The following is a 13388-nucleotide window of genomic DNA, read 5'->3' as shown; positions in this document are numbered from 1 at the left end:
TCGTGATATCGGCTTAAAGTTCTGCAGCACCTCGTAAAACGTCACAGAATCTTTATGGATGGATAGATTTTATCTATTGGCCCGCAAGTCTGATGACCTGCATCTCTGTCATCATCCGCTATCCATGGAGTTTTGATGGGAAAATGAAGCTTCCTGAAGCAATGGGGTTTTCATTACAAACATACTGAAATTGGGTTCAGTCCTCAAAGCATTTGTACACGGTTCAATTTACTGCCATCTGGTGTTCAAAAAACTAGTAGACGCTGTGGCTGACAACGTTTTGATGCAATAACATCTATTATTAACGCTATTGTATTGTTTTCGTCTTTTGTTAACTAAAGTAAGGGTTTATAAATAAATATTTAATAACCAAGTAAAGGCTCAAATGCTTCATATGAGTTAAGTTACTGTATTCTGTTAAAAAATAAAAACAATGTCTGACAGTAAATTAACAACTAATTATAAACTGGTAGATTGGAAAATAAATATGTTTGTGGTATGGGTTGTAACATTTTTATTAAAATGGGATTGAAATTTGTTTATGTGACTGTATTGGATTCAAACTTGTACTGCGATTTATTTCTTTGAACCATATCCTGAAACAGTCATGTGGTTTTCAGACGAATGAAGCTCTGGATGTCATAGATCACGTTTTTTCTCGAAATGACTGAAGCTCCGATACAGTGCTTCAATGTATACAATGCTTCAGTGGCACAAAGCTATTTCAGCTATTTCAACAAGCTTGTATGTATGGAAGTATTGGGGAGCAATAGTGTTCTAACTTTGTTCAGTTGTCTATTGTTATTTCAGTCGACCAATTCCGTGCTTCACATAAATTGGGACATAAAGCTATCAATGATAGCCTGGACTGAGTGCTTTTAGAATTCTTTAATGCTTAGAAAAAAGGTTCCACAAGTTTTTTGGCAGGGGGTGTTTGCGCTGAAAAGATGTTAGTCAATCATAAAACAGTCACTGTATGTGTTGAAGTCTTAAAGGGAAAGTACATTTACATTTAGCATACGCTTTTATCCAAAGCGACTTATAAAATGAGTAACTTAAGCATTCATCATACAAAATCCAACAATATCCGCTGTATCGCACTGCTAAGTTCTATTCGTAGACTGAGTAGTACAGAAGCTACAGCAGAAGAAAGACACAGAAAAAATAATATTTTAAAATATAAATACAGCATGCAAGTGCCTTATGTTTGTGGACTGAATAAGTGCTCAAGGAAGAAATGTGTCTTCAGCTGTTTTTTAAATGTTCAAAAGCTCTCAACAGATCAGCTGGGGGATGGAAGTGCATTCCACCACTGAGGAACAGAGACGTGAATGATCTGGAGAGCGATTGTGCCTTGTTGTAATGGAACCATCAGGCGTCGCTCATTCTTTGATTGCAGGGAGCGAGAGGGTACATAGACCTGGGAGAGTGTGGCAGTAAATGGGTGCTGTTCCACCGGCTGTCCTGAAGGCCAAAGTAAAAGCCTCGAATTTGATGCGGTGGAGTGAGATCAAGAAGGGATTACATGGGCCCTCTTTGGTTGGTTGAAGACCAGATGTGCTGCCCATTCTGAACCAACTGCAGTGGCTTAATTGTGCTAGTGGGGTGGCCGGCCAACAGAGCATTGCAGTAGTCAAGTCTTGATATGACAAGAGTTTGGCCCAGGAGCAGCTTAGCATATTCAGACAGGAAAGGAAATTTTCCTTAATTTGTAAAGCGCATACCTGCAAAACCGGGTGGTTGACAAGATGTGGCCAGTGAAGTTTAACTGGTCATTAAACACCACTCCCAGGATCCTGGCTGTCCTGTTTGGTGTTAGTATTGTGAGCCAAATGTTCTGTCTTGGCCAGTTTGAGCTGAAGGGGTGTTCCTTCATCCAGGCTGAGATATCTGGAAGGCAGGCTAAAATAGGAGCCGAGATGGTGAGGTCATCGGACTGGAAAGACAGGTGGAGCTGCGTATCATTTGCGTAGCAGTGATATGGATAAGTCAGAGTGATGTTGTGTAGATTGAAAAAAAAAGCACACAGAAACCAATCGTTTCAGACAGAGGGCCAGAGACAGAGTGGAAAAATGTTATACTACATTATGACTGATTTGTGAAAATAATAAAAATGGATGACATGACCCTTTTAAGTCAGTGAGCCTAACAGCTGAAACTAGAACATTTTAACATTTTTAATGACTTGTCAGGACACACCCCATGAAGCCAAAACAGCATGAGACACCTTTTTCAATTCTTTATTATTTTAAATCGTTACACTTGCCACAAGGACAAATACATATTTGACTTCTTAATGCCACAAAATTTGAATAATAATCTTGATATGGCCCATTGTAAACAAATGTGCAACAAGCTCAACTACTCTGTGTCACACCTGCCGCAGCTCACTAATGTCTAAACTAGACCAGAGAATGGTCAATGATATAGAACTACATGTGACTCTTACCTGAACAGTAACTTACATAACTAGGAAGGAACTTGGACAAAACCCAACTTTTGTCCTCTTCCTCAGTTGTTAATAGTTTTAAGCCGTGGTCACACCAGGCTTTGAGCACACACAATTATTTCAGATACTGCAATGGACAGGATGTGTCATGTACGAGGGCTTCTGATTTTAATATAAAAGAATTACAGTGAAAACCTGCAGCTTTGAAATACTGTATGTATTCTTTGTACTTAGCTGAGAGGTCTGTGTGTGACATTTCAATCTTTTATTGGACACACCTCTTCTCATTATTCAGATTCCCAGGTCAGAGTTCACAAAACTCTCAAAGTGTGAAATTTCTTTGCATGAGCTTGCATTTTCGGTCACCCGCGTTCGGATGCTTTTGAATGGGAGCCCATGGATCGCAAAATCTAATGTGTAAAAGTGCACCTTTTGCCTGTTTTTATCTGAAATATTTATTTCCCTATATGGTATCCTATTTTCTTTAAGCCATTTTTGTGTTTAATATCTTATATTTAGTAACTTATAGCTTGTTGTGTGCCCATAAGCCAGTTCGCGGAAATGCTTGTCCCTGGGAGCATTCAGATTCTACTGTGGTTGATAAATTTACAGTAGTTTAAAAGTGCAAGTTAGTATTACAAAACTGAAAATCATTCAAATTTCAGGTTTTATGTAACAGCATTGCAGGAACATAATTATAAATGCTATATTGACCGAAAACGTTTAGAAATCAGATGATACATCAGACATGTTAGCTAGTTTTGCAGGTGCGCTGGGTGCATCCAGGTAAAGAAAGGACAGGATCTGCAAACATGTGACTGGTTTTATAATAATGTTCTTTCTTTTGTTTTGTTTTCATTGAATATTAAACTGCACACATTTTCTTGCAATTGGACTTAGTTTACTAAAAATGATGATCCACAGAGAAAAGTTATTATTGGTCTTATAAGCCTATTATCATAGTTTATTAGAATGTTTACTTAACTTATATCTTAATATTGAGTCTTTAACTTTGACCTTGTGCAATTTAATTTGAGCTGTTCTGATAATGTTTCTAAGAAAATGTATTGATTTCATTGCCATTTTACCTGAAATGTAAAAAACCCAATGCACCTGCTTTTTTGTAAACTAGAATTATTTCTTGTAATGACAAGTACATGTTAGTATAGATTACACAACATGTCTCCATTGATACGGAAGACTTGTATTTCAACTTGCATACTCATGTACATACACACATACAACTACAGTGTGTTAGATAAGATACTAGGAAGAACAACAGGCACTTTTACACAGAACTCTTTCCTGTTAAATGACTTTACCCTGGGAGGGAATTACAGTTACTTTATGAACTCTTTCCATATGAAATTTTCAACCTTCATGATCATCAATAAATCAACAGAACAATGCACTGTACATCTCTTTTTTTTTTGTAGGCTGATATAAATCGCTTCACTTAGCAAAAGCTACAATCTGACTTAAAAACCATTTATGTTTTTGGACGTGAATGGCAAGATATTTTGATTAATAATTAGCTGGGAGGTTTAAGATATTAATATCTGTGATTAATATTTGACTGTTTAATGGATAAATGTTTTATGCAATTAATGCAGCATCAATTCTGTTCACTTCCTGAAACTTTACGAATGTTTTTCCCCACTTCCTGTGGATAAAACTGGCATTTATATATTTCTAGGAGGTACATGCTTGACTCAACTGCTCAGCCTAGCACAGAAACTAATTGTGTGGAGCAGTGCACGCTTGTTCATTGCGCACAACACATGTGTACGGAGAATGGAGACTTCACTCACAAGCGGTGAGCCAAGTGTGGGAGAGATACGGGCAAGCTGCTGTATCTCTTCGCATCGCTCGAAAACATTCACTCACTGTCATCACCTGAACCGGTGTCAAATGTGAAATTGCACAAGACAGACCCAGAGTGTGTGCGACAGAGACTGAACGGCAGCCAGAGAGAAAAATGTTTGGAGATTTTACACCAAATTTAACTTCAGCATTCAATATGTTTTACATATGTATGAATAAGTGTCTAATAATGCACAGGCAATGTACAGTTAAGTTTCTCTTTCCAATAAAGCTTGATATGAATTTAATCTGCCCATTTGATCCTATTATTAAAAAAGTCCACTGGAAAACGGCAGAAGATTTTGCCCAACTTTTAATTACAGCATGTCTACTCATTTTATGGCATGTAAACATACAGTTAAAGTCAGAAGTTTACATACACCTTAGCCAAATACATTTAAACTCAGTTTTTCACAATTCCTGACATTTAATTGTAGAAAACATTTCCTGTCTTAGATGAGTTAGGATCACTATATTTTAAGAATGTGAAATGTCAGAATAATAGCAGAGAGAATGATTTCAGCTTTTATTTCTTTCATCACATTCCCAGTGGGTCAGAAGTTTACATACACTTTGTTAGTATTTGCTAGCATTGACTTTAAATTATTTAACTTGGGTCAAACGTTTTGGGTAGCCTTCCACAAGATTTTCACAATAAGTTGCTGGAATTTTGGCCCATTCCTCCAGACAGAACTGGTGTAACTGAGTCAGGTTTGTAGGCCTCCTTGCTCGCACACGCTTTTTCAGTTCTGCTCACATATTTTCTGTTGGATTGAGGTCAGGGCTTTGTGATGGCCACTCCAATACCTTGACTTTGTTGTCCTTAAGCCATTTTGCCACAACTTTGGAGGTATGCTTGGGGTCATTGTCCATTTGGAAGACCCATTTGCAACCGAGCTTTAACTTCCTGGCTGATGTCTTGAGATATGTGTCAATATATCCACATAATTTTCCTTCCTCATGATGCTATTTATTTTGTGAAGTGCACCAGTCCCTCCTGCAGCAAAGCACCCCACAACATGATGCTGCCACACTCCATGCTTCACAGTTGGGATGGTGTTGTTCGGCTTGCAAGCCCCACCATTTATCCTCCAAAAATAAAAATGGTAATTATGGCCAAACAGTTAAGTTTTTGTTTTATCAGACCAGAGGACATTTGTCCAAAAAGTAAAATCTTTGTCCCCATGTGCACTTGCAAACTGTAGTCTGGCTTTTTTATGGCAGTTTTGGAGCAGTGGCTTCTTCCTTGCTGAGCAGCTATGTTATGTCGATCTAGGACTCGTTTTACTGTGGATATAGATACTTGTCTACCTGTTTCATACAGCATATTCACAAGGTCATTTGCTGTTGTTCTGGGATTTATTTGCACTTTTTGCACCAAAATACGTTCATCTCTCGGAGACAGAATGTCTCCTTCCTGAGCGATATGATGGCTGCATGGTCCCAAGGTGTTTAAACTTGCGTACTATTGTTTGTACAGATGAACGTGGTACCTTCAGGCATTTGGAAATTGCTACAAAGGATGAACCAGACTTGTGGAGGTCCACAATTTTGTTCTGAGGTCTCTGCTGATTTCTTTTGATTTTCCCATGATGTCAAGCAAAGAGGCACTGAGTTTGAAGGTAGGCCTTAAAATACATCCACAGGTACACCTCCAATTGACTCCAATTAGCCTATCAGAAGCTAATTGCCTAAAGGCTTTACATCAATTTCTGGAATTTTCCAAGCTGCTTAAAGGCAGAGTTAACTTAGTGTATGTAAACTTCTGACCAGTGTTGTAGTACTCGAGATCAGTCTTGGTCTCGAAACTGGTCACGATACCACTTTTTGAAGGTTTCGGTCTTGTCTCGGAATCGACCGCATTTTTACTCAGTCGTGTCTTGGTCTCAGACAAAGAGGACTCTGGATTTTATTTCAAGACCGGTCAAGACCACAACTGCTGGGATATCATTAAATTGCCTGTGCATTGTCTGATTTATTTGTTAACATCATTACTGTGACTGGATGTAAAACTTCCTGCTTCAAATACAAGCAATAACATGACTCATTACTAATTTAAAGTTTTTGTTACTGTTCACGGCTGTCACCCCTCCCCGTCCCCTTCACACACACTCCAAGAAAGTGAATGTGGGAGAAAGGAGAAGAAACTGTGGCTGTCTGAGAGATGTCAGCCAAATCATCTGTAATACAATTTGGCTACCTAAACCAGTGTTTCCCAACCACTGTGCCCACTAGTGTGCCATGAAAGATTGTTAGGTGTGCCATGGAAAATGATCAAATTCTTCAAGAGAAGGTAGAAGAGTTTTAAAGTTGCCAATTCAGTATATTTTCCATTACAAAGTATTTTATGCAACCAGATTAAATATTTTGTCCATCATAACATTATTGTTCTAACAAATTCCTCACATGCCCACAAAATGATGCTTCATCATCACACTTGTAGTAAAAACATTCAGTCAGTGAACCGAATGAATGAATAGAACAGAACAGGTGTATTGTTTTACTCAAAAACTAAAAGCTGTTTATTTGTGCACAGCATAGATTTACAGATGTTATGAACAGATGTAGCTTACTTGTCGCGTTTCTCTCATGAAACATAAAAAGAATATGAGAAACTGTTGCATATGATTACTAAAAGCAAATTCTTCTGTTTTAAACAAGTCCAAAAACACTGTGATACGATGTGCAGATTCTGAAGTACTGTAATCTTCACGGAGCGCGTTTGACATCTGAACCAGTGAATGGAAAACGGGCGGCTGCTCCCGGGTCCTAGTGCCTGCCTTATCCAATCTCTATCAGTGCGACTTGTGTTTTTTTTCTCTCTATCAACAACGTGATTTTGACCCGGTGACTTATAGTCAGGTGCAACTTTATTTACGGAAAATACAGTAAATTACAAAAAAAAAAAAAAAAAAAAAAGAATTGCTGTGCCGTTGCAAGAATTATTAGCGCTCTTGGCACCTGTGACCTCATTATACAGCGTACCTATGTTACTTGCATTTTTTGCATAGTCTAATTTCAAACATTATGAGTTCACGCTACTAAGACAGAAAACATGGACAAGTTCTTGAAAAGGAAAACTATCGATGATGGTTATGTGGGATAGTGGTATGCCATGGGATTTTTTTAATCGTAAAAAGTGTGCCGTGGCAGAAAAAATGTTGGGAAACACTGACCTAAACCACGAAGAGTTAATCTGCAAAAAAGCGTCCAAAAGAAAACATACAGCAGTATGTAAATTCTGCAATGCAATGCTTAACGAGATGGCTGGGACCATGTCAAACTTTTATCGGCTCTTAGAAAGGAAGCATATAGAAAGGTAAGCTAAGTGTAAGTGATGCTAGAAAAGCTAGCTAGCTAATGTTAGCAATCTGCCTCTTGCTGCATTCCATTCAACTCTGAAAGTCGGATTTTCCAACTTCCTACTGGAAAAAGTGCAATGGAACGCCACTTGAAGTCATAATTACAACTTGGAAAGCCGTATGAAAATTTTAAACATTCACTTTTATTAAATAATATCGATAAATTAGTCAAAGTTCCTACATTACATGATATTAAAGCTTGTTTAACAAACATTAGCAAAGTAGCAGGTGTTCAAAACATGGTAAATTATACTCTCTTTGATAATCGTACACCTGTAGCACAAATGCTAGTGTTGCAGGTTGTTTATGAATTGGGTTGTTAAGAGACATCTCTGGTGACAGTCAAACACCTGCTAAGCTAACGGAAGCGCTGCAGTCGTTTCCTTAAACGTCATCTTCTGAGCATCTGGCATTGGAATGCCTTTAATCGGAGATCGGAGATATCAAGTGGAATATCCCACATTCGATTTGAATGGAACGCAGCATCTGTACCTAAACTCAACTTCACCCCTCACCCAAAGAGATTTAGTGAGTATTAGCTAACCATATTTACTACCTATGTATTTACTGTTTTTTAGAGGGCTAGTTTCAGTTGCTTGCCAGCTATTTGCCACATAGCTAGGTGCAAGCTACCTAATTTAGTTAACATATATTGAGGGATGTAGCTAATGCAGTGTAAACTTTGAGAGATTGAGGGGACAGGGCATGTAGTGACACACTGTTGTTCCCAAATTTCGTTTTTGCTTGTGATAAACAATGACGAGACAGGCCACATAAAGCTATGTAGCTAATGTATAAAATGTAACGTTACATCAACGCTGGCTAATGTCAGCTCCAACATAAACACTACACGCCGTGGTAACGCTCTTTCACTTGGGTGAGAAAGCTAGAGATGTGACCTTACTATATTATTTAAGAAAGGACAGAGAAAAGTGAAGACTTAAGCACTGAATAATTGTTTGATATATTCTGTAATGATGGTTTCTAGGGAAAGAGCCATCCAGAAAACCTGATGTGATGCTTGCACGACTTTTTTTATTGTTTTAGGTGCATAGTGAAAAATGTTGCATAGTGAGGATGTCTTGATGTGAATCAAATAATGAAATAAATAGTTTTCATTTATCACTTAATGTCATACAGAGTCCAGTAAACATAAAAAAGCTAAATCAATATTCGGTGTGACCACTTTTGCATTTAAAACAGCACCAATTCTCCTAGGTACACCTGGACACAGTTTTTCTTGGTTGTTGGCAGATAAGATGTTCCAAGCTTCTTGGAGAATTTGCCACAGTTCTTCTATCTATTAGTCTCAATTGCTTCTGTCTCTTTATGTAATCTCAGACAGACACGACGTTCAGTGGGGGTCTCTGTGGGGGCCATGATATCTGTTGCACCCTGTTCTTCCATTGTAATCTTTTCTATTTGCAAAAGTAATGTTTGGGAGTCTAACATTTATATTTCTTATTGACACACTAAAGCTGAAGATATAAATAACCATCTAAAGTCAAATGCTTTTGTGAAACATCTTATGTGCCTAAGACTTTTGCACAGTACTGTGTATGTGTGTGTGTGTGTGTGTGTGTATATATATATATATATATATATATATATATATATATATATATATATATTGTCATCATTATTTTAATTTAAATAACTAATTTCTTGCAAGTTTATTGAGATAAAGTATAAAGCAAATATATTTATAATATTTTAATAATGTACCATGATTAATTGCGATTTATCACAGAAAACTGAGCGACTAATTCGTTTATATATATTTTTTTAAGCGATTCACAGCCCTAATAATAAGCTAATACGATCTTTGGCAGATAATTATGCTGAATGTACAATGGCCAGCAAAGACAAGCAAAAAAGTTTACTGCTATTCATTTCACTGCCGATAGTGCTGAAGGCTATATGTGGGATATAGTAACCACTAACCAGCTACTACATTTGACTTGAAAATAGGCCACACATGCCGTTACACCCACAAACATAGTATACAGAATAACAGAGCATTGTGACCAACAAAAATGCAAACCTGACCTATTCAGTAGGAGGTACAAGGACATTAATTGTATGTGTGTGTGGTTAAGCCACTAAAGCAGAAAACATATTTGGGAATAGAGTTATATTCAAAATATAAGGTCGAGTTTTCCTGAGCACAAAACCTGTTCTACCACAAGTGTGGATGTGCCCCTGCTAATTCCACAAAAATGTTCACTTCTTTCTGCGCCTGTGAAAACAATGATAAAGCTGGGCTGCCCATTTGTGAGTGAACGTGCAAGTCTGTTCTCCCACATTATCTAACTTGCCCCAAAAAAAGAGAACGGAATGACATAAACTGGATTCATGGAAGTATGGTTGACTTTTAACAACCTTTCAGTACTTAGAAGGAGAAGAAATGGATTGTATTTGATAATTGCATCATTAAATATAATAATAGCCTCATTAAATATAAAATGTGCCTGAATGCGCAAGTAAGTTACTGAAGAGGCGAGATGAGGTGGCCTCCTTACTATTAACTGAAGAGGATGGGCTCCCTAGGGTCAATATTCCCTACGCCAAACAGGGTTACTGCCTTTCCTCCGGCGAAGGCTGGCCTAGTGTCCTAATACTGTTTTGCAACACGCTCCAGCGCTCATGCGCAGGCAACGGCCTTTTCGTCTCAAATATGACAATATAAATAAAACATTACTCTCGGCTTATTGTTACTTTGTTAATGAAATCAACACGCCTTCAGCACTTGCAGCAACCACAAAATAAAATACATAGCTAGAAAAATAGGCAATTTGTCAATGTTAGATTCAAACACACCGAGTTGTATCTACCAACTACAGAAAGTCATTTTTCTAAATTTACCAGAAGCAGCCTGAGCTGCATCCCCATAGCACACTGATCAGTACTGAACATAAAAAAAAGACAGAAAACAACATATCTAATAACTTGAGAAAGAAAAAGAAAAAGGATGTGAGGATGCCTTGATTGAATTTCACTGGCTAAAATTTGATTTGTTTCATGAGCACTCCCATGATAAGCCAGAGGCCCGCACGGCAGGAGTAGACAGAGACAGAGAGAGACAGTGCCGCTACAATGGAGTTATCATAAAAGATGGAGGGGCAAAAAGAATTTTGATAAATAAAACAAACATGATTCTTTTGAGTGTGATTGAGAGAGAGACAATGCACCACTTTACTAAACACTTCACTTGCCATTCCATTTGTGTGTGCATTGTAGGGCTGTCAACAGGACTGAGAAATTAATTTGAATTTTTCACTGAAATATTACCCAAATTCTAATTATATTCTAATTTTAAAGACTATTTAAAGACTATATTTAAGAGATTATTTTAGGTAGGGGAAAAAATTTACAAGACATCTGATTTTTAAATTGACGTTGTAACCAACGTCCACAAGAGGGCGCACCATATCAATATAAACCAATCAGCACCATGTTACAGCGATTGTTTATTGTAAAGAACATATCTAGCTGTTAACAAAAGTGCAAAAAATGATAACGTCAAAAGATTTAGCCAGTTCATATTCTCAAATCTTAAGTAAAACAAAAAAGAAAAAAAGTTCACTAGAGGGTTCTATGATAATTTGGTATTACACAGTAGCCTATACCGGTGCCATAGTACTATTCGTACTACCATGTACTCAAGCTTCATAATATCGGCAGTACCACAGTGTTTTTCATTTAAACAGTAATTTCATTTTAAAGTTGTATGTACTAGGGGTTGACAATAACTAATGTAGTTATTGTAATCGACTAGTCGCTTTTCTCATGATTTACAAAACACGTCTGTAGGAAATACAGCAGGTGGCAGATTTCCAAATTGTAGGATGGCAAGGGGAGACTCATTCATATTAATAAGGAAAGCTCTACCAGATTTGTTAGGGTTAGGTTTAGGGGTTGGGTTACAGTTTCTCTAACCAATCAGGGAGCGCTTTCTGAATTAATATTACTGAATCGTTCAATCGCCCTTACAAAAAATCTAAACTTGCCACAAACTTGCTGCTTGTTATTTTCATATACAAATTAGATTTGATTTGCTCTTCGCTGGTAGTGGTGAACCTACGGCAAACCTTTGGCAACAATGGACAATTTGCCGCAAATTTGCCGCAAAGCTCATTTGCATGTGAATATTATCAGTGGCGAATTTGTGGCAAATTTGCCATGAACTGTCGAGTTTCGTAAGGGCAGTTATCGCTTTACTCATGAATATATATAACTCTTCCTCTGCAATCCTACAGTTCGTAAACTCGCCAGCTGGTGTGGAGGCTGATGGCTCTGCACTGAAAGAGCGAAGTGGCTCAAATGTACTTTGATAAAGATGACACAGTTGCCTTATATATAACAGAAATGCTAGTGCTACGCATAATCATTTAAAAAGGCACCCGCTAGCACTAGCGATTTTCAACATGATCAGCAAAACGTTCTGTGTTTGGACAATTGACCTGTTTGCTGTTTGCTTCTACAAAAAAGTGATTAGGTGACAATTAGAAAAGCGCTTCAAGTTGTTGTGCGATGACATGACGGAATGCATCCCCATCCTGCAAACTAATCCCGTGTCTGGCCGTAATCATCAGTACAAAAGGCTGCAAGAGGAGGGGGAACCATCAGCATTTACAGGTAGTCCAGGCTAATCTAAATATGTTCAGACACTTATGTTAACTTTTAGTTACTTTACGGCTCGATGCATGCCTACCTATTGTTGAACATTTAGAATAAAAAGGTGCTTACGTGGACATAACATAATGGTTGATGATTATTCTTTCCGATCCATTCACATACAAAACAACAATCAGACCATCTCTTAAAATGTTTCCCTCAGTTGTCAAACAACATAGGTGCATTTCCGTGGCAATCTTTAGGACCCCAGTCACAGCCTAGCTGGCTATCGAATTTTATTACATATACTGTAATTAGCTAAAACCCATTAAATTGTAATGGGGAAGATGACGTCATGACTAGTCGAATTCGCCTCGACTAATTGGCTCGACTAGACGACTATTAAAAATCAGTAGTCGTGCAACCCCTAGTGCATACCAAGTGTAATGCTTAGGCAGCGAGACACTCATGAGAGCAAGCCAAGGCATAGTCACAACTGCCAAAGACCTCCACCTATTGCTGTTCACTCTGAACGCGTCCATCTTTTCTATGCAAGCATGTCCTAGACAGATGTCTTTGACTGTTGCGCCGTATCTTGTGTAGGAGCAATGTATTTCTTAGATGCCGTGTCAATTTAAAAAGGAAATTCAGCCTTTAAAACGTGCCTCAAGACACCCGAGTTGTTTTAATAGTTGCACTGTGTCTGTTTTAGCCCAATGAGTCTGAATGGCGGGTATGTCATCATCAGTGCTTGGCACACATCCAAAATTCAAATGCTCATTTTAGCATACAAATGTTCATTTTTATGTGCAGTGTAGGTTTGACAAGCTTTACAGAACGTTCCCTGATAGAACTGAATTGGAGATTTCCATGAACAGCGCAATGTACAACCAGAAGGGATTTTATTTATATGTGAGCTGGAATGAAATGTGATATTGCAAAGTATTTTTATCAGTAGATTTTCTTTTTAAGATATTGTTGAATTACACAGTAACATGATTAGTGCAGTGAACAGAACTGTTCCTAAAGTTTCTACAACACCTACTCATTATTGTGTTGTGAACTCTATGACCTAAATCTTAAATTAACATTTACCT

At 37.8% G+C, this 13388-nt stretch overlaps 1 protein-coding gene across 2 annotated transcripts in view; it reads right to left on the bottom strand.

Moving 5' to 3' along the window:
• LOC127416509 (1-phosphatidylinositol 4,5-bisphosphate phosphodiesterase beta-3-like) overlaps positions 1 to 13388 on the bottom strand; it is an 85682-nt gene that overhangs the window by 51839 nt on the left and 20455 nt on the right. The gene's annotated exons all lie outside the window — the stretch shown is intronic.

This window comes from Myxocyprinus asiaticus, chromosome 2, assembly GCF_019703515.2.
Source record: "Myxocyprinus asiaticus isolate MX2 ecotype Aquarium Trade chromosome 2, UBuf_Myxa_2, whole genome shotgun sequence".
Classification (NCBI taxonomy): Eukaryota; Metazoa; Chordata; class Actinopteri; order Cypriniformes; family Catostomidae; genus Myxocyprinus; species Myxocyprinus asiaticus.
Note: the sequence above shows the minus strand (reverse complement) of the source record. Positions and strands in the feature narration are given on the sequence as shown.